We start from the raw sequence: 21224 nt of genomic DNA, 5'->3' as shown, positions 1-21224 counted from the left end.
CCACCATTACTGTTCGGTGAAAAACACTTTGTACGTGCCTTATTGTTCTCAGGATGAATAATCACAGCAAACATCACACTCTCACCAGATCCAAAGATATGTAAGAGAAACCTTATTATAATTTACACATTACATCTTTCCCTGACCAATGATGACACCTTATTACTTCTGACTGAGGATACTACGCGTAACATGTATCGAGATGAAGCAAGTCCTGAATGTAGGATTTTTTTTTCTGATAGTTTTCCAATCCAAAAATTATGATAAAAATGTAATTGTGGCTCATTACATTGTCAACAGATCCCCATTAAACGTATTTATCTGTTTATTCAGACACAATATTGAAACAAATACCTTGATAAATACTGTTGACTGTATGTTTCTGTGAAAATAAATCTTCCTTATTGACTTATTTTCTTTATAATTCTGACTCAAATGTCTAAATATTGATGATATGAAAAATTGCATGAATTAAATACAATGCAGGATTTGTTCTTATTATATATTATATTTCTCCAGAAGAAAAACTAAGAAACCAAGTATATAAATCTTGAAGATCTGAGGATTTTGAATGACAAACCATTTCTGATCAATGTTCACAGAATGTCTCATGTCTTTCCACATCATCATGCCAGAATTTGTATTCTCAGCTGACAGATTAAGAAATATCTAATCAACATCAGAACAAACCTGTTTGGAAATATTGAATCGTTTACTTTGCCAAAGTTATAATATTAATTATCAATTTATTTTCATTCCAAAAATCTCACAGTAGTTCAGTTTAGGTTTTGTAACAAACTTCGTCTAATTCACATGTTAATTTAATCCAGTATTTCTTAGTGTCAATATTAAAAAGGAATAATAGTTCTCTCATTCCAGGTCAACACAAACACAAACTAATTAATGACTCCCCATCCAACACTCAAAGGCAATATTTGTTCCTTTCTAATTTGAATGTTCACAGAAATCATTGGATTAATATTCGGCCTTACATATTAAGGGACGTCTGTTTTTTTTGAGATTAGATTACTTACTTACCTTCGGCCCAACAAGTCCACACCGACCCACCGAAGGGCAACCCACCCAGACCCATTACCCTACATTTACCCCTAACACTGCGGGCAATTTAGCATGGTCATTTCACCTAGCTTGCACATTTTTGGACTGTGGGATGAAATCCACGCAGACACGGGGAGAATGTGCAATTTCACACAGTCAGTCGCCTGAGGCGGGAATTGAAGCCGGATCTCTGGTGCTGTGAGGCAGCAGTGCTAACCACTGTGCCACCGTGCCGCCCATTACACTCCAACAAATGCTGTTCTGTTTTACATATGACAGGCAGCTGTATGAGATTTCTAATCAGCTATCGCAACAACAGAAGAGTTCGTTTGTCGGAAATAGTTATTATTTTAAAGTTACTCAGAATATTAAACAAAGGTTCTAATTACAGATTCTTGAGAATCATAGGGATAATTTGTAACATAATTAGATACATGTAACCAATGCCTATCAAAAACATTATAGAAAAGCATTTCGACTTAGTTGTGCAGTTAGCTAGTTTTAGGAATGAACTTCAATGCATGATGTTGACTGCCCATTAATTATAAATTCCTGACAGTAAGAGTAGCTGTATAACTTTACACAATGTAACGAACTTTATAACACAAGTCATATTACTAATCTTATAGCAAGTAAGTCAAAACTTTTGTATTTCTTTGAACATATATAATTAGGACAGTGAACAATATGAGGACTAATTGACTTTGATAAAATTAAATATAATGAATAGCAGAATTCAAAATGTCCCAACTGATAAGGCATCCTGAGAGGCCCGAGGGAGTGCAGGAATAACTTTGAAATCTGAATTAATAAGATGTGTGGAAAGACCCCAATGTCTGGAGATTATAGTAGCTGTTAAACAACACGAGATGAAAGGAATTTAAGAATATCCATTAGAATGTCCATCTGCGATTATGTGTTTGAACTGGGTGTCTGGATGAGGAGGAGAGGTTGTCACCACATTGCATTGTGATGCAGAAAGTCCATAAAAATGCTAAAAATCACACAACACCAGGTTATAGTCCAACAGGTTTAATTGGAAGCACACTAGCTTTCGGAGCGACGCTCCTTCATCAGGTGATTGTGGAGGGCTCGATCGTAACACAGAATGGATAGCTAAAATTCTGGATAATTATATATAATTCTGTATAATTGCTATAAATTCTCTGTTACGATCGAGCCCTCCACAATCACCTGATGAAGGAGATTCCCTTCTGAGATTGGCCTCGGGGGACGATCCCTTCGTTAACTGATTGCTGCATGAGTAAACATCTTTCACATGCCTGAACTCAGCCTGCCTCCAGAGTCTTCATTCCCTGTCAGGTGAAAACACTTCTACAGCTATGATGACATTTCAATTCAATACATACATTTATCGTGTGTGAATTGATTACATTCAAAGCGATATAGTTTTCATGATAAAGTTGCTTTGCATTTGTTTTTTTTTGGTGTACAAGAAAACAATTTGATTATATCCATTTGTTCTTTAGCTCAACCAACAATAAGTTTTAAATTATTGTGAAGACTACAATGGAGGAAACGGGAACTAGTCTTCAGTTCAAATGTCACATGATGTGATTGTTTCTTTTTTTCAAACCATGTGCCCTCCAAAATAATTTTTATTTTCATTTCATTATAAGAAAAAAATTGCTTGGAAATGTTGACAATTTTCCTTTTCCTTCCATGTTAGTTGTCAGTGAATAATAGTCACACAATTTTGAGAATTCGTTTCCGTACCAAATGTCATTGACACTATATTTTGTTCACAATAATAGTCACTTTCATGGCCTAATTCCTTTCCTCCTAATTCTGAAAAAGAAATATTGAAACATTTATTGTGATAAAAATTACGTTAACAAAATCGACATGACGCTTCAAGAAAGCTGTTGGAAGCATATAACTCTTGCATTGCCTGCATTTTTGAACAATTTGTTTTTCAATTGTTGCTGAATGATTTTTTCACACCATCCAGCTAAGTTTTACGCTTTACTTTTCAGTTTCTTAATCTTAATGAATATCCAATCAACATCAGAGCAAAGTGCATTAAAAATATTAAGTCAATTTATCTGTCAGATATAAAGGCATTTATCAGTTACAATAATTAGATAGCAATTTAACTTAGACTTTGTAAAAATGCAGTGTTTTTTTTTAAATTTCATTCATTATTTCTTATTGTCAATGCTACTATATTAATACCTATTTGTTCCGGCCAATCCAAAAACAAAACGACCAATAATATCCCTTGCAAAATTCTTTGTAAATATCTGATTTTTGCTCATTTGAAAGATAATAATTATCTCAGCCTTTGAAATTCTGAGAGCTCCAATTCCTTTTCCCTGCAATATTACTCTTCATTTCTACATATTACTCAGTCTAATATCAAGATGAGATATCTCATTACTCTCAAATTCACGAATATGATTTTTAAAATCCCTTTGTTGCTAATATATCTTATATATAATAATTGTGCAATCCAGTAAGAGGTATAAATGTGGAATTATTCTTCCGTACAATAAATACTGCAAGGACATTGCAAAATACAATATCTCAATAATTGTGAATATTGTATTTATTTTAAACTTGGAAACATTTTTGAATTGATTTGATTATAATTTACTTCGATGCTGACACTTACTGTTTATCCAATCATAATATCAATAGATTATATGGAGGTATCATCGTTCATTCCAATAATCACAGTATCTGCTATATACTTTCTTCTGGTCACTAATAACAAGGTGTATCTAATACCACTCATTTAATATTCCTTGGAAAATATTTGAGAATGTTGCAGTCAGAAAGCTGAAATATACGAAGTCATGATAGTCATTAATTTTCTCTTGTTCTGTAGATCCTAGTTAAAACAACACATAGAATTTTATGTTCCAGTGCTATAAATATGAGAAAAGATCAATTACTTCTTCAGTAAAATAAACAAATGCCACGTGCTATTATTTATCAATTTATGAATGTGTGAGATTTGATTTTAGCTTTCCAGTCATCTATTTATATTGAACGTGACATTGAAATTGTGTGAGAATATCAGGTTGTGTTCATTTGAAAATTGGATTTGCAAACTCTCACTTATCCCAGAGATTGCACGATGGTTTAAGAACGTTTTACTCAGCAATCCTCGTAAATATCAAAAACTGTCTGATTTTAAATCAGATCATTCGCATCCAATTATCAATCTGTTCCTAATTCATGTAAATATCTCAATTTTATCGAAACCAGTGTTCACACTAAACAGTGCACATTGAACTACGCAAAGACTTTCATCACCATCTGATTATTGTTTAATAGAATAACCTAAGTTACTTATTGCTCCTGAAACCAATAATAACAGTAACCATTTGTTTACTATTCCATGCAACAAGTGCAATTGATATCTTCTATGTCAGTACAGTAGTTAAAGATGATTTATGTTGCTTAAAACAATGCTTCTAATTTATCACGGATATTGACTCTAACACAATCATGCAAACAACAAACATTTTGTCATTCTAAAAACCTGTAAGTTTACTTATTTTAAATTTGTGTGCAAGAGTTATTTCAAATTACAACCATTTTTGTTGTATAATTCAGCAAACCTAAATTTTGAATTTGGAAAAGTCTCCATTTTTGCAAAATGGAAGTAGTCTTCAGTTTATATAACACATTAAATGACTGTTTTATTTTCAAATCATGCGCTCTCCAAAATTATTATTGGTTTCATTTCATTGTAAGAAAAGAACTGCTTTGAACATGTTGATTTTTTTGTCTTTTCTATTCCAACATTATTCACATTGTACAATAATGACACAATTATTATAATTTCTTTACGTACCAAATGTCATTGACTGCAGCATTTGTTCACTTTCATGCTCACTTTCATTATCTATTAATTTTCTTCCAAATTTTGACACAAATGTCTGAACTCTGATCATAATATTAATCATCTAAATTAAAATAACATGTCTCTATGAAGAAACCATTTGATAGAAATTCATATTTCTTGTGTTACCTGTATTTTTTAGTAAAGAAAGGAAGATTTGTTTTATAATCACTGAATGGCTCACTTTTTCTTCAATTCATAAAGCGAGCTCCTATATTTTCTTCCACAATTTATCAATTTTAATAAATATCCAATCAGCATCACAGCAAACTGTTTTTGAAATATCGAATCATTTTAATTGCTCATATAACAACATTATCAAGTCATTGTCATGATAATAATTGCGCAATTATTTAAGAAATTCTTTTGAACAAGTAAAATGAGATTCACATTTTAATGTAACCAATTGTTTCTGAGTACCAACACTGCAATATGACACTTTTTTTCAGGTCGAGTATCCCACAATGGATACAAGGACTTCCCATCCAACATTAATTATGAATGTCTAATGTTTGCTTATTTGAATGATCTCCGTAACCACAGACTTTAAATTCACAGACCTGCAATTACTTTTCACTACAATAATTCCTGTTTGTTTTCACATATTCCTCAGTCACATAGCAAAATGAGATTTCTCATTATTTCTAAATTCATTGATCGAATTTTATAATTCAGTTGTTGCTCATTCCTAATAATTATTCAATCGAGTACGTGCTGAAAATGTGGAATTACGGCTTTTTAATGAATAACTAAATATATTGTAGTGTGCAATCTCTCAATCATTGTTAATATTAATTCTTATTTTACCCGCGGAATCATAGTTGAATTCATTTCAATATATTTCACATCGATGTGAACACTTCTTGTATTTATAATTACAGTAAGATTTAAGTATTTTTCATGCAACAAAATCATTTAAAATGCCTGGGTTTTGTTAAGTAAAATGAAAAAGAATTAACATCTCTGTATTGTTTCATTAAAAAATGACAATGCATTTTGAATTTTTCGAAGTTGAGCATTTTTGCAAAGAAGGGATGTTGTCTTCAGCTGAATAATCACATTGAATGACTAATACACAGAATCTGCTGTTTATTCACTTCGAGTTCCCAAGTAACCAAATTAACTAATTCTGCTGGTTCTAAATTCCTGGACAGTATTTGAGAATGTTGCAGTCTTAAAGATGAAGGAGACTAAGTGGTCGTACTGATTTTTTTTTTTAATTTCAGGCATATAAATCGCTATTCTGTAGTGTTACAAAGATGAAAAGCAAGTCAATTTCATCATCAGTAAAATAAACAAATGCCACTTTCCGTTACTCATTAGTTAGCTAATTCCCAAATTTGTTGTTAAACAATGCAATTCACCTGAATATTGTTGTATCCTTTGATCATATTAATTTTCTAAATATTGTTCATTCATGATTTGTCAGGGAGTTTTATTTTTTGTTTTCCATTCACCTATTCATATTGAATGTAAGATTGATATGCTTCGGCAATATCAGAGAGTGTTCATTTAAAATTTGATTTTGCACATCTCTCACTTATCTCACTTCTTGCATGGGGTCTGGATCAGTGGTCAGCACTCCTATCTTACAGTGTTTTGCACTGGGGTTCAATTCCATTCTCGGTCACATGTCTGTGTGGAGTTTGCATGTTCTGGTTTTCTTCCACAAACCAAAGATGTGCAGGTTATGTAAATTGGCCATGCTAGTCTGCATGTTCTGTTCAGGGACGTGTAGGTTAGGTGCATTAGTCAGGGGTAAATGCCCAGTAATCTGAGAGCAGAATGGTTCTGAGTGGATTATGCTTTGGAAGGTCAGCATAGACTTGTTGGGCCAAATGGCCTGTTTCCACACAGTAGGGACTCTGTAAACTTAGAATTCTGTTTCTCTAAACAAACCGGACAATTGTTCTGAAATGTTGCATTTAAAATTTATCTTTAACAGTCAATTGTTGTGGGATATAGGTAAAGTAGTTTTACCTCTACAATCATAATTACTTATGCAAGGAAAATGAACTCACACCAGTGTATAACTGTTTCAGCCAAGAGCTGAGCCAACAAGAATTAAACTATGTGAAGCAAACACATTTTTTTATGAGCCAAAATGTTAATGAATGAAATGTGCCTGCAAACAATGGTAGATGTTCCAGACAAATAGATAAGGTGCTGTGAGGGGAGGGGGTTAAGCTAGATATGACTGTGCAAACACAAGTTATAAGAATTTATTTCCCGCTTCTGCAAAAACAAGAACAAATCACAATCAAGAAGACATGAGGTCATGAGGTCATAACAATTAAGGGAAACAGATGGTAGTGAAGGAGGATATGTCTAAAAATGGACCACAGAAGGATGTGGTTAAACGGCCTTGTGAGGCCAGAATAAGCATTTTGCCACAGACAAGGGCGGATAAGGCAAGAGATGAACAAGAGTAATGGGGGCCTGTCTTAGAGAAGTGGGAGATGTAAACAGGGGAGATGCAATGGGACGATTGAATAGGAACAAATTACATAAATATTGTGTACTAGTTGAATTCAGTGTGTGTGTGTCCCTGCCTTGTGGACAGTGGACACAACACCCCTCTTACAAGACCGTAATAAACGATACTATGGATTCAGATCTTGTCTCGGACTGAAGTTATTGAATTGAGTGAGTTTCGTTTTTCACAATTGGGGGCCGTCCGTGATATTATTCCATTGCTGGTGGGGGAGGGAGGTCGCTGGCCCTGGACACTGGGAAGACGCGTCCCGTTCCCGATTGAGGAGCGGTCTCATGTCCCGGTTTGGTCCGCTCCCTTGGGCGACTGGTACGAATCCCACAGAGAGACATTTGAATCAGACAGTGAAAGGAGGTCAATAGAAAATACGGAAAATAGGGGCCAGGCAACTCTGTACAGAGACCAAGGTAAGAAAATTGACTTTTAAGTACTGCCTTGGTGGCCGGGATTGCATTTTAGTAGTTAATACGGGACTAATGAAGGAACTCATTATGGGCTGTGCCGTGGGTAAGGAAAAAGCCTCCTGGAAAACAAAAGAAGAAAAAGACCATGGAAATTGAGTCGGGGTCCCTTACAACATCCCTCCAGAAAGTCCGATGGGCAGGATGCTGTGGAATTGGAAAAATAATACTTGTACAAGGGAAAAAGATAGTGAAAAGATGATTAAATATTGTTGCTTTCTATGGACTAAGGAATCCATTCTTCTTCCCGCCGTCTTCTGGCCAAAGCACAGGTCGGACGAAGACTGGGTTTGTAAATATTTGTACTTATATGTCAGTGAAAAACAGCCTTACAGTCAGGGGGAAGCAGATTATGCTTCATGTCGGAAGGGCTAGTGGCTGAAGTGCTACTGAGGGTACACTTTGTAACTAAATCATGGCCAGAAATCCAGAGAAAAAAAAATCAAAAGATAGAGGGATGAAGTAAGGAGCATCTAGAGGTTTTGTTGCGGGAAGCTCAGAAAGTGTCTTTGAGATACTGTGTGTGTGTGTGTGAGAGAGAAAGCTGTTCAGCTAATGGAAAGTTTAACACTTTGTGATTTGGTTTGAATGCACATTTGGTTGTTGGTGATTGAGTGTTTGTGCTTCCTTCCCTGGAGCTTGAGATCCAGGACTGTTTTGAATCTGATTTCTATTATGGAAATTTAACATGATTTCTTTTTAGGTTAAGGATTTTACAGTGACTATGAATAAAATGTTAACTCCTGTTACTTTGACAGGTCATTACTATATTACTCTCAGTTTCTAACTAATCTCCTCTATCCTTACATAAAAGCGATTTATGGAGGACAGTTGAAGTTTCAGTTCAACATTGGATTGTAATAATAATAAGAAGAAAAAATCCTATGTTTAATAACTGTGAGTTTGGATTTGGCCATTGTTCATGCTTTATAAGTTTTTTTTAACTTGAATAGACAAATCCTTTTAAGGCACCGCCGATTATTTCACGACCTATAACATTGTAATTGAGCATTCATTGGTCAGGACTACTTAAGAAAACTAATCTTGAATTTAAATTAAGGGACTAAAATTGGGATTAAAGTGGATGTCAAAGCTGGGAACTGTATGCACTTCACATGTTAAAAATTAAACACTGAAAAAATGAATTTATAATGTATAAATTTTGTTTACAAGTAAGGTTCCAAAACGTATAGTTAGGAACAGGCTTTAAAATTAGACAAGCATAATTTGTTGAACTAGTATTTGAGGTTATAGGGAGCAAGAAATGTTGCAAAATTTCTTTAAAAAAATTCAAGGTCAAACCAAAACATTGGGTGATGAAGAACGGCCATTCGGTGGCCCTAAGGCTGCTCAGTTGGTTAAATCAGGTCAGCAATTGATCTGGCAACGAAACATGAGAAGTAGAAACAAACGGAAAAAATAATGATAGCCCACGGTTGATGAGATAATAAAGAAAAGGGACAAACCTAAAAGGAGAAAGAAACCGGAATGGTGGTGGGCAGCATGTTGAAAATAAAGGGAGGAGATGTTAAGGTGTCTGGTGTACAGGAACAAGGATCGAAGTGGAAATCAACCACAGGCGGGCTGCTATTACTGTGGAAAGAGAAGTCACTTCAAGGGAGAGTGTCTAGTATTGAAAAAGGAAGCAAAGGCAATACCATTTATAAACTTTAATGAAGAATAGGGGTGTCAGGTGTTCCTGTCCCCGGGAACCCACCAGGAACCCTTGATAAATTTAAAGGTGGGACTTTGTAAAGAGGATGTAGTCGATACGGGGTCAGTAAGGTCACCCTTAAATTTTAAGTCTAAGGCAGCGGGAAATAAAGAGTTAATTGGATTATGGCGACAGTTTTTGATGAGAGGCACTCATGACAAGATACTGCCATCAAATTGGGGATTGAATTAACTGCAAATGGTGCTATGAAATCTGTTGAGGGTCTTAAAAATGAATGTGCTTGAGCAAAACAATTACAGAAACAGAATGAGAAGTCACAAGTGACTGGTAAACAAACAGAACTGCGCAATTACAGTTCTAAAAATGTTTAAATCACTTGTTGCGTTTCCACCCTGAATTTTTATATTTATATAATCTATAATTAATAATTAATATTCATAATAAATCGATTGTGATAGCCTGAATCAATATTAATTGGCAGGATCCCTTCATACATTTTCAGTGACTTGTCATATTGACTCCTGGTTAATTTAAAACATGACTGCATTAATTCATTGTTAATTAAGAAACGGAAAGCTACATTACTAGCTGATGAGGTAATTAAACAAGCAGCCCTGAATCCACAGGAAGCGATGGTTTATTCCCTAATTCCTACTGTCCCAGGTTCTCGGGAAGCTCCTAACTCTGGCGACTGCCAATACCAGAAACTAAAGATTTGTTGTTAAAGAAGTATATACTGGGCTTGTCCTGCTCTTTGTCTTTTCTCAGGGAACAGGGTTTATTGGCACAGGACCCCGCGCTTGAATTTGCTGTTCATCCAATTCGACTGGGAGATTGGGTATTAGTAAAATCATGGACAGAGACTAAAATGCAACCGGACTGGGAAGGGCCGTACCAGACTCTCTTGACCATAGAAACAGCGATAAGAATGACAGGGAAAGGCTGGACTCACTACACTCTGATCAAAGGGCCAGTGGAATCTCCAGTTGAGGAAGAAGTTTGGACAGCCAAATCAACACAAGAACTACTGAAACTCAGGCTAACGAGACTTCGAGTAACCGATTACAGAGTGGTGATGTGAGCACGGGATTATTTCTGTAGGATTGTATATTAAGGCCTTTTGGTGCTTCAGCACAATTTGTAGAATGCTTGGGATGCTTAGGGTTATGATACTAGCCCTCTTAATATTGGGATTTTGTCAAACATTATTTTCATATGTGTTATTAACGGTCCCTGATACTCCGCAAGTAATAGACGCAGATGCATGCAGCTTAGTAAACTGTGGGGATGCAGATAATCAGAGACAGTACAGCAGCTTGGAGAAACATCTTAGGTCATTTGGGGATGGTGATTGGTATCATGGTCTCGTCACAGTACACCGCCTGCCCTTCTGATCAGATCTCGAATGTCCCAATAAAGAGCGAACCCAATATACCGAACGATAAAGAAAACCACATGGCACGAAGCGATTGTGCCGGATGAGTGGGGGGGGGCACTGTCATGTACAATTAAATGAAACATTTGGGATAGAAATGAAAGCAAACTAGAGGGATTTCTCAGGCTGTTGTTTTTCAAATTAGCGTAGGAAAGGAAAAACAGACAGAACTACTGGATAATATGGTACAACTTTCACCCATCCCAATGACTCTAAGGTAGTACAAACTATAGAGGTAAAGGACTTGAAACAGACCATCGAACTAGAAACTGTATATGGGGATGCAAATACCTGGGTTGAATGGGTAAAGTATATTGTAAAAAGGCCTGAACAAGAACAATTGCTATGCACGTGCCTTCGGTAGGCCAGTGGCCCTTTCCACTTGGGTGGAAGCAAGACAGGAAGGGCATGAAATGTATGATAGTCCTGTACCAGGATGAGACTGCATGGAATGAGAGGAATTGTTCCTCCCTATCTCTGATGTTCCCTCCCTTGGAGAAGAAGGACTTAAAAGCCCCCCCCCCCCCCCCCCCCACACACACAGACACACACACGTTTTCAGCCGCAGGGGGAAATCACACATCGTGTGTGTGTAAACGAGGAACAAATCAGTCTAGATATTTGGGCGAGCCGAAATTAAGTACAGAGATTAAGAATGTTACCAAACCGATCAAGGGAGGGAACGACTCAGCACGAAAGGTTCCTTGAGCAGATCTGTGCTGGTACTGTGGAGGAAAAATATTCAGACCCACCCTACCTCCGGATTGGAGAGGGAGATGTGCAATTTTACCATTGGCAATTCCATTTACTCTGGCATTTGAGAAGGAAAGGATAGTAGAGAAAAAGGAAAGGAGTAAGAGATCACTGTTAGACATTGCTTTCGATGGCAGGATTTATCTCGACTCTGTAGGAGTCTCTAGGAGGGATACCTGATGAGTTCAAGGCTCACACCCAGATTGCAGCAGGCGTTGAGTCAGTTCTCTTCTGGTGGGTAATGATTAATAAAAATGTAGATTGGATAAATTACATTTTCTATAATCAATAGTGATTTCTAAATTATACAAGAGATGTGGTTAAAGGAATATGAACAGCATGATGCAACAAGTAGGATGACATGGGAAAACAGAATGTCCCTTGATATGATTCTAGTGGAAAAAGGTTGTGTGATGTTAGGAGGAAGCCTTCCATTCCTGAAGAAGGGCTTATGCCCAAAACGTCGATTCTCCTGCTCCTTGGATGCTGCCTGACCTGCTGCGCTTTTCCAGCAACACAATGTTCAGCAATAGTTATAAGCATCTATTTCCCACTTCTGCAAAAACAAGAACAAACCACAATCAAGATGTCATGAGGTCATAAGGTTGTAACAAGTGAGGGAAACAGATGGTAGTGAAGGAGGATATACCTAACAATGGCCCACGGCAGGATGTGGTCAAACGGCCTTGTGAGGCCAGTAATAAGCATTTGTCACAGACAAGGCCGGATAAGGCAAGAGATGAACAAGAGTAATGGGGGCCTGTCTTAGAGAAGTGGGAGATGTAAACAGGGGAGGAGCAATGGGAGTATTGAATAGGAACAAATTACATAAGTATTGTGTACTAGTTGAATTCAGTGTGTGTGTGTGTGTCCCTGCCTTGTGGACAGTGGACACAACTCCCCTCGTGCAAGAGCGTTATAAACTATATTACAAATTCAGATCTTGTCTTGGACTGAAATTATTGAAGTGAGTAAGCTTCGTTTCTCACAATTGTTAATCTTGCAAAATATCTCAATGTTACTGAAATCAATGCTCAAACAAAACACTGCACATAAAGCCACACAACGATCTTCATGACCATCTAATTACTGTTCAGTGGAATAATAATCACAGTAAAGATCTTTTTCTTCCTGAGATCAAACACCATTATCACAGTAAGGATCTGGTTATCATTCCCTCCAATAAATGCAATCATTATCCCTCTGGTATTTTAGTTCAGTAGTTATACACCATTGCTGTGGTTCTGTTCGCCGAGCTGGAAGTTTTTGTTGCAAACGTTTCATCCCCTGTCTAGGTGACATCCTCAGTGCTTGGGAGCCTCCTGTGAAGCGCTTCTGTGGTGTTTCCTCCGGCATTTATAGTGGCCTGTCCCTGCCGCTTCCGGTTGTCAGTTTCAGCTGTCCGCTGTAGTGGCCGGTATATTGGATCCAGGTCTATGTGTTTGTTGATGGAGTTTGTGGATGAGTGCCATGCTTCTAGGAATTCCCTGGCTGTTCTTTGTTTGGCTTGCCCTATAATGGTAGTGTTGTCCCAGTCAAAGTCATGTTGCTTGTCGTCTGCGTGTGTGGCTACGAGGGATAGCTGGTCGTGTCGTTTCGTGGCTAGTTGATGTTCATGGATGCGGATCGTTAGCTGTCTTCCTCAAAGACAACAGAACGAGGACATGCCGCAACGCAAAGGACTTGCCACGATACCATACATCAAGAACATCTCTGAAATGACAGCCAGACTACTGCGACCACTAAGACTTATAACATCACACAAACCAACAGCCACTCTCAGACAACAACTCACCAGAACGAAGGACCCGATACCCAGCATGAGCAAAACTAATGTAGTGTACACAATCCCATGCAAGGACTGCACAAAACACTATATAGGACAAACAGGAAGACAGCTAACGATCCGCATCCACGAACATCAACTAGCCACGAAACGACACGACCAGCTATCCCTAGTAGCCACACACGCAGACGACAAGCAACATGAATTTGACTGGGACAACACTACCATTATAGGGCAAGCCAAACAAAGAACAGCCAGGGAATTCCTACAAGCATGGCACTCATCCACAAACTCCACCAACAAACACATAGACCTGGACCCAATATACCGGCCACTACAGCGGACAGCTGAAACTGACAACCGGAAGCGGCAGGGACAGGCCACTATAAATGCCGGAGGAAACACCACAGAAGCGCTTCACAGGAGGCTCCCAAGCACTGAGGATGTCACCTAGACAGGGGACGAAACGTTTGCAACAAAAACTTCCAGCTCGGCGAACAGAACCACAGCAACGGGCACCCGAGCTACAAAACTTCTCACAAACTTTGAAGTTATACACCATACTGGTTGTTTGAAGGATTCTTTATTATCAATAGCCAAGAGTTCTAACAGCAAGAGATGTTGTTCAATCTGATTTGTTGCATGTTCACTATAAATATTGCAAAAAATGTGTTTATTTGGTCTTGTTCAACTGCTGATGCTACCATCTTCAGTTCATGTTCATTAAACATATTTGCAGAAAGTGAGGAAAGCTGAAGTTGAAATCAGAGCCAAGAGTGTGGCATTGGAAAAAGCCAGGCACATCCAAAGAGCATGAGTACCGACCTTTTTGGAATTAGGCCGTCATCAGAAAAGATTCCTGATGGAAGTGTTATGCCCAAAATGTCGATTCTGCTTCTTCTTGAATGCTGCCTGACCTGCTGTGTTTTTCCAGCACCACGCTATTGACATTAGAAATATTTGACTGAATATTCAGATATAATACTAAACGTTGTCTCAGTCATTTTAATTTACTGTGCTTTCTCTTCACTGATGATCTCATGTTAATTGATCCTCTTTTTCTTCTTACATCTGATACAAATCTCAAAATACAGAACACAATAAAATTCACATGAATTATAAATTTGCATTCTCGTCAAGAAAACCAGTGGAAGGCGATATATAATTCTTGAACAGCCTACACATTTGAATGAAAAAGCAATTCCTTCCAAAAAATGTTTGCATGTCTGTATCTTTCTTTCAATTCAATAATCCTACAATAGTTTATAATTGTCAGTTCATCTCTCTGAATGAGTACCTAACCAATGTCAATGTAAACAGCTGAAAAATTAACAACAGATTGATAATTGGGTGTTAAAGATCTTATTTGAAGTTAACAAATGTTTGTCATTTACTAGAATTCCACTACGAAACATTCTTGAATCATAATACAAGAAATGAGATATGTGAGAGATGTGCAAACCTTATTAACAAACTCCAATATTGTCAAAGCATTTCAACCTTACGGTCAAAATGGATAGGTGAATGGAAAAATAAAAACAATTTTCTGACAATTCATACATTGAACAATAATTACAAATTCACTTTGATCAAACGACAGAGTAATATTTCGACTAATCACAACATTTAGTTACAAATTTGGTAACCAGCTGACTGACAAGTAATAGGTGGTAGCATTTGTTAGTTTACTGAAGAAGATTTAAACTTTATTTCAAATTTATAGCACAGTGGAATAATGTTTAATGTGTTTTGGACTTGCCCATTTGCAACAACAAAAAAGTGATCAATCTCATTACTTAGACATCGTAATCTTTAATTCTGCAACATTTTCAAATATTCTCCAGGAATTTATAAGCAACAAAATTAGTTACAGGTATCCTCACTACCCGAACGTAAAGCATTACTATGAAAACTTTCATAAGCTGAAAATGCGTAAATCGAAGAAGCATTAATTTATATGGGAAACATCTCACCTTTTTTCGTAAAAGTGAAAATCCTCTTCAGATTTCATTCAGTTAGAGAAAATAGGGACAAATGTAAATCTTTTGTAAAAGCAAAGTGGCAAAACCGAACTTTTCAAAAGTGGGGGATAGCTGTACACATAATTCTTGGTAACCTGACACAAATAAGTATCAGATTTTGTGATTATTGATATAATAGATAAAAGCAGATCTAATGTTGTATTGAAAAGCAATTCAATCTGTGCTTAGGTACTCTCTTATCAACATTCAGTCCAGCTCTTGATATATTTCTGTTGGAGGTGTGATTTGAAACCTTTCCTCGGGTCTAGTAATAGAGACACTACCACAACTACACAAGCTCCTTACATACTTTCCCTACTCACGACGGACAGGACTGTAATATTATGTTTAATGTGGTTACTCAAATGAAAACTAATCAGTTGTTTATTGTAGTAATTTGAATGGGAATTAATTAGGTACTTTCTGTGTGTAATAGACTGGAAAATAAACAATATTTTACAATAACAATAGAATTGTGGTCTTAAATAAACAGGAATCTCATGACAGTTCTTTGAAAAACACATTGACAAAACTGTGTGATCATTGTACTTTGATTTTAAAGATGCATTAGTCATTCAATGTGAATATTCAGCTTAAGACAATTTCCCTTCCTTTCAACAATGTACAACTTCCACAAATTCAAAATGAACAGCCATTGTAAAGGAAGGAACAAGCAGATGTTAATTATATTTTCTGTACATAAACGTGCGATGAATTTTAAGTTTTATATAAAGGAAACTCTTATTGTGGTTCTAAATACAATAAATGTTAGCATGAAGTAAAATATAATAAAATCAATTCAATTCAACTGTGTTTTCTCAGTTAAAATACAGGTCAATATTCAAAGTAATCGAGTGATTGTACACTGCAATATCTTTACATTAATTCAGTGCTGAGACATAATTCCACATTTATATACCTTATAGTGAAGCAAACTTGTGCCAGGAGTCAGAGAAGGTAGGGGAGGTCCTTAATGAGTACTTGGCTTCAGTATTCACGAGTGGGAACTTGTCCTTGTGAGGACAGTGAAATAGGCTGATATACTCGAACAGGTCAATGTTAAGGCGGAGAATGTGCTGATCATATTGAAATTCATGGGGATAGATAAGCCCCCTGGGCCAGAAAGGATATAACTAAGATTGTTATGGGAAGGGAGGCAACGGATTACTGTGTTTTGGCGATGATCTTTGCATCCTCACTGTCCACTGGTGTCATACCAGATGATTGGAGGGTGGCAAATATTCAAGTAAGGCAATTGACATAATCCTGGGAATAATCGATGAGTCAGTCTTTCATCATTTGTGAGCAAATTATTGGAGAGGATTCTGAGACACTGGATTCATGATTATTTGGAAAAGCATAGATTGATTAGAAATGGTCAGCATGGCTTTGTGAGCGGCAGGTTATGCCTCACAAACCTTATTGAATTATTTGAGGATGTGACAAACACATTGGTGAGGACAGAGCAGTGGATGTGGTGTATATGGATTTCAGCAAGGTGTTTGATAAGGTTCCCCATGGTAGGCTTATTCAGAAAGTAATGAGGCATGGGATACAGGGTCATCCTGATATCATGATTCAATGTTGAGACATTTGTGTCCGAGACTGCAAGGGGGTGAGTGAGAGAGAAAGAAATAAACAAAAGCAGAAAGGAAAGGAACTGGTGAGCAGAGGAGCTCCAAATGTAGTTTCTCACCCTGCCAGCATCGTATTGGGTTCGCTTGAACGCAGACACGTCAACCAACGGCCTGAAACAGTCATGTGCGCAGAGTCCCAGACTTACAATGTCCCAGACACCACCATCACCATCCCTGTATGTCCTGTCCCACCAGCAGGACATGGATGTAACTGAAATGCTGGAAGATGCAAGGCTATGGACTAGGGTCTGCAGAATGGGATCAATGTGATTTATTTGACATTTCCCCAGAATATTAAACTCCAGTCCAATTTGAAAATTTATTAACATCATCATACTTGAACTCCAAATGTCAGAAAAAAATATCAGAAACTTACAGCACAGATCGCGGACACTTGGCCCATCCTGTATGTGTTGCTTGTAATAGAACTACCCAGGCTTTACAACGTTCTGTACTCACCGATGAGAGCAACAATTTCAGACTGTGTACTCTGCCCTCTATGTTGTTATTATCTGTATTTTCAAAGTACATCTTTGACAGCTGCACACTTTGTTTACTGGTATCTTTCCCAGCCCTGACTCCATTCCCCGTGGCCTTGAGGGACTACCATTTCTGCTGTTTAATCTCTCCTGCTTTCCCCCGTGTGACAGACTGTCTTTTTGTCCTTGTCTCACCCGCACCTTGCTCACAACCTGCACAACCTGTTACATTTCTTTTGGTTCCCAGACCTCTCTAACTTTCACTGCACCCCCTGGCTCAGTGGCACGAGTTTTGAATTCTCTTCCTCCAGAGGTAATTGGAAATCTTTCTGGCTGCAGTTTCCCCCTGATTTTATTTTGAAAAGCAGAGCATTTGTGTAAGAGTCAAGTATTTGTGAGCCTTCATCCACAATTCCGAGCATTTGGATGTAATCTGTGACCCGCCCACAGATGTGCAGTTTTACTGGATTGACTATGTTAACATAGCCTGTAGTGTGCAGGTTCGGCGGGTTGGGTTAGCCATGATAAATGTGGGGTTATGGGGGTAGGGTGGGAGCAGGTAATTGCAGACTCGATGGGCCAAATAGCCTCTTTCTGCACCTATGGGATTCTGTGATTCTAAGTAGTTGTGATTGTCATCACATTTTCCTCATGCCAGGTTCATTCAGCTCAGGTCCACATGCTGCCTTGATGTTTCTGTGCGTGCTCACTCACTCCTTTCCTTCAGTTTTACAGCAATTTCACACTGTATGCGAGGGTGGGAATGGATTTGAAATTACAAATACTCCAACCGAAACCGCTCACAGGTTACATTTCTGCTGCTGGTGGTGCTCACAGGGAACAGGAAAATAAGATTCAGTCATACATCTTACAAGGACACAAAGGTTACAATCACCAGGAAAGGCTAAACAGCTTACAACTCTTTTCTCAATAAAAGAGGGAGGCTGATAGACAACCTGGTACAAGCAGGAAACTTTGTGCCCATGTTTTCAGAGAGTTGAGGTTGAAATCATTGGGTTGGAAGCATGTTTCATTTCCCCAGTATATCAAAGGTGCTATCTAAATGTGAGTATTTATTTATGTCTATCTGTCTGTGTTAACAATCAGATGGACAGGTCAGTGTCTGAGTGTTTTCCCAAATCCCTGATTGTGGGGGGAGGCAGATTCAATCTCAGGTGCCTCACCACTCACTGGGTCACGGAGAAAGTCTGCCGTTACAATGAGATCATCCTTTGCTGTCGTCTCTCCTCGTGCTTCTGTCTAATCCCCACTTCCCTTCATTAAATTCCAGCTGCCTCTTGTCCACGCACATGGGCATGTTGAAGAGCATGAAAGGAGATTGGATTGAAACCGAGAGTTCAATAGCCAGAATGAAAGAGGAAGGATGAAATAAACCGGGTTTGTGGATCCTAGGGGATACAGACTACAGGCTGAGTCCTTTGTGGACATTCCCGCAGGAATATAAGACAGCATTCCATGATGAGAGTTAAACCCGGGTGGCAGGAGGTAAAAACAATGACTGCAGATGCTGGAAACCAAATTCTGGATTAGTGGTGCTGGAAGAGCTCTGCAGTTCAGGCAGCATCCGAGGACAGGCAAAATCCGACCTGTCCTCGGATTTTGCCTGTCTTTGGATGCTGTCTGAACTGCTGTGCTCTTCCAGCACCACTAATCCAGAACTGGGTGGCAGGAGGGGGAGCCACTAGCATGAGCAGGTTGAGTTCAAACACAGGAGGTTTGTTCAGTCAGTAACAGTGTGATCGACATGGATGTGAAGTGAGCAGTGAGGGGAAATGTTGCCACAAGCTGCAGATGGATAACTTCCATTGGAACAGGAGGTGGCCATTCAACCTCTTAACCCTGCTCTGCCATTCAATATGATCACGGCTGATTTGTGGCCTAACTTGCAATTTTCAAAACTCTCCAAACTCATCAATAAACTCCTCTGCAACAGACAAGATGAATATCGAAAAATCAACCTTCTGAAAATGCTGGGAAATCAGAAACAAAAAAACAGAAATTACTGGAAATATTCAGCAGATCTGGCAGCATCTGTGGAGAGTGAACTTTTCGGGTCCAGTGACCGGTCAGGTGACCACCTGCAGCTGACCATTCTGCCTTTTCTGTAACACTCTCTGGATCAGGTTCTGGTGCGAGGAGAATGAGACTGTTAATAACAACTGAGAAAACAGGAGGAAGTGCTCAATCAGAATAAAACCCATTTTGGTCTTTCACTTTTAATTCAACTGCAAACATTATTCATTCTTATTTCTGAAATAATAGGCCAGAAATCAATCTTCATGTGATTGGGCCTGTGAAACTGTTGATTCTGACCTGGTCCAGCCTACATGTGAATCCAGATCCTGAATAATGGGGTTGACTCTGAATCATCTCCTGGGCAGTTAGAATGGATGACAAATGCTGCCCTGGCAAGTGATGCCGTGATCCCATGAACAAACAAAACAAATCCAATCGCTGTGGTTACTTGTGAACTCACCGGTGTTTCATCAAGCTGGATATCTGAGTGAATTGCTTCCCACACGCAGAGCAGGTGAATGGCCTTTCCCCAGTGTGTATTTGCTGGAGTACAGTGAGGTTGGATGGTGTACTGAACCCAGTCCCACAATGAGAACAACTGAATGGTCTTTCACTGGTGTTCTGTGACAGGGAGATATGATATTCAGCACTCCGGGGGTCCAGGTACCTCCAAGAGGGATCCAGTGAGAGTTGATTGTGAGAAACTGTTCACATGCATGAAAGAAATAATAATGAGAAGGCACCGGTGTTAAGGGATTGACAAAAGAAGCACATGTGACATGAGACAGAACGTTTTTATGCAGAGAAAGTTTATGGCCTGGAATGCACTGCCAAAGAGTGTAGTGGAGCCAGGTACAATGAAGACAATCGACTTGAACAGTTATTGGAAGGGGACGAATGGGAAGGTTTATGGGGTAAAGGTAGAAGAATAGCATTCGGTAAGGTGATCCTTTGGAGAGCTGATGAGCCAATCAGCCTCCTTTTGCACCGTAACATTTCTGTGAACATTTCATTCTGAGCCCTCTCGGGAAATATCAGGGCAGGGTTTGTCAAGAGGTCAGATTGAATGAGGGTCTCAGTGAACAAAAGTGAGACACAGACACAGAGAGGTTTTCGAATAGATTGATTCAAATGTTACCAATTTGCACGGCCACCGACATTACAGCAGTTACAAATGGGAGTCAACAAGAGTGGAATGAGAGCACCAAATAAATCTTGAACATTTATGCAGCTAAAGGAGATGCTGGGTAAAGATACCGCAGTTAGTGCTTATTTCATTCCAGACACACCGCCATGGAGCACATCGTCCTGTATCTATCCTAATTAGCTCTTGAAGAATTTTGTTCATTTCAAGTGTTTCATATTTCCGTCCTCCAGAGAAGACAGCTTCATGCTTCTCAATCTCTCCTGACAGGACAAAGCTGCTGTTAGAATTCAATTCACTGGGGCGTGTTACTGACTGCTTCATGGATTGGAACTGGCAATTGAGACTGTAAGGTTACTATATAAAATA

Source organism: Chiloscyllium plagiosum, unplaced genomic scaffold (genome assembly GCF_037043375.1).
Source record: "Chiloscyllium plagiosum isolate Xiang-an unplaced genomic scaffold, Cpla_swu_hap1 HiC_scaffold_29, whole genome shotgun sequence".
Lineage (NCBI taxonomy): Eukaryota > Metazoa > Chordata > Chondrichthyes > Orectolobiformes > Hemiscylliidae > Chiloscyllium > Chiloscyllium plagiosum.
The sequence above is the reverse complement of the archived record's forward strand: the minus strand, read 5'-3'. Positions refer to the sequence as shown.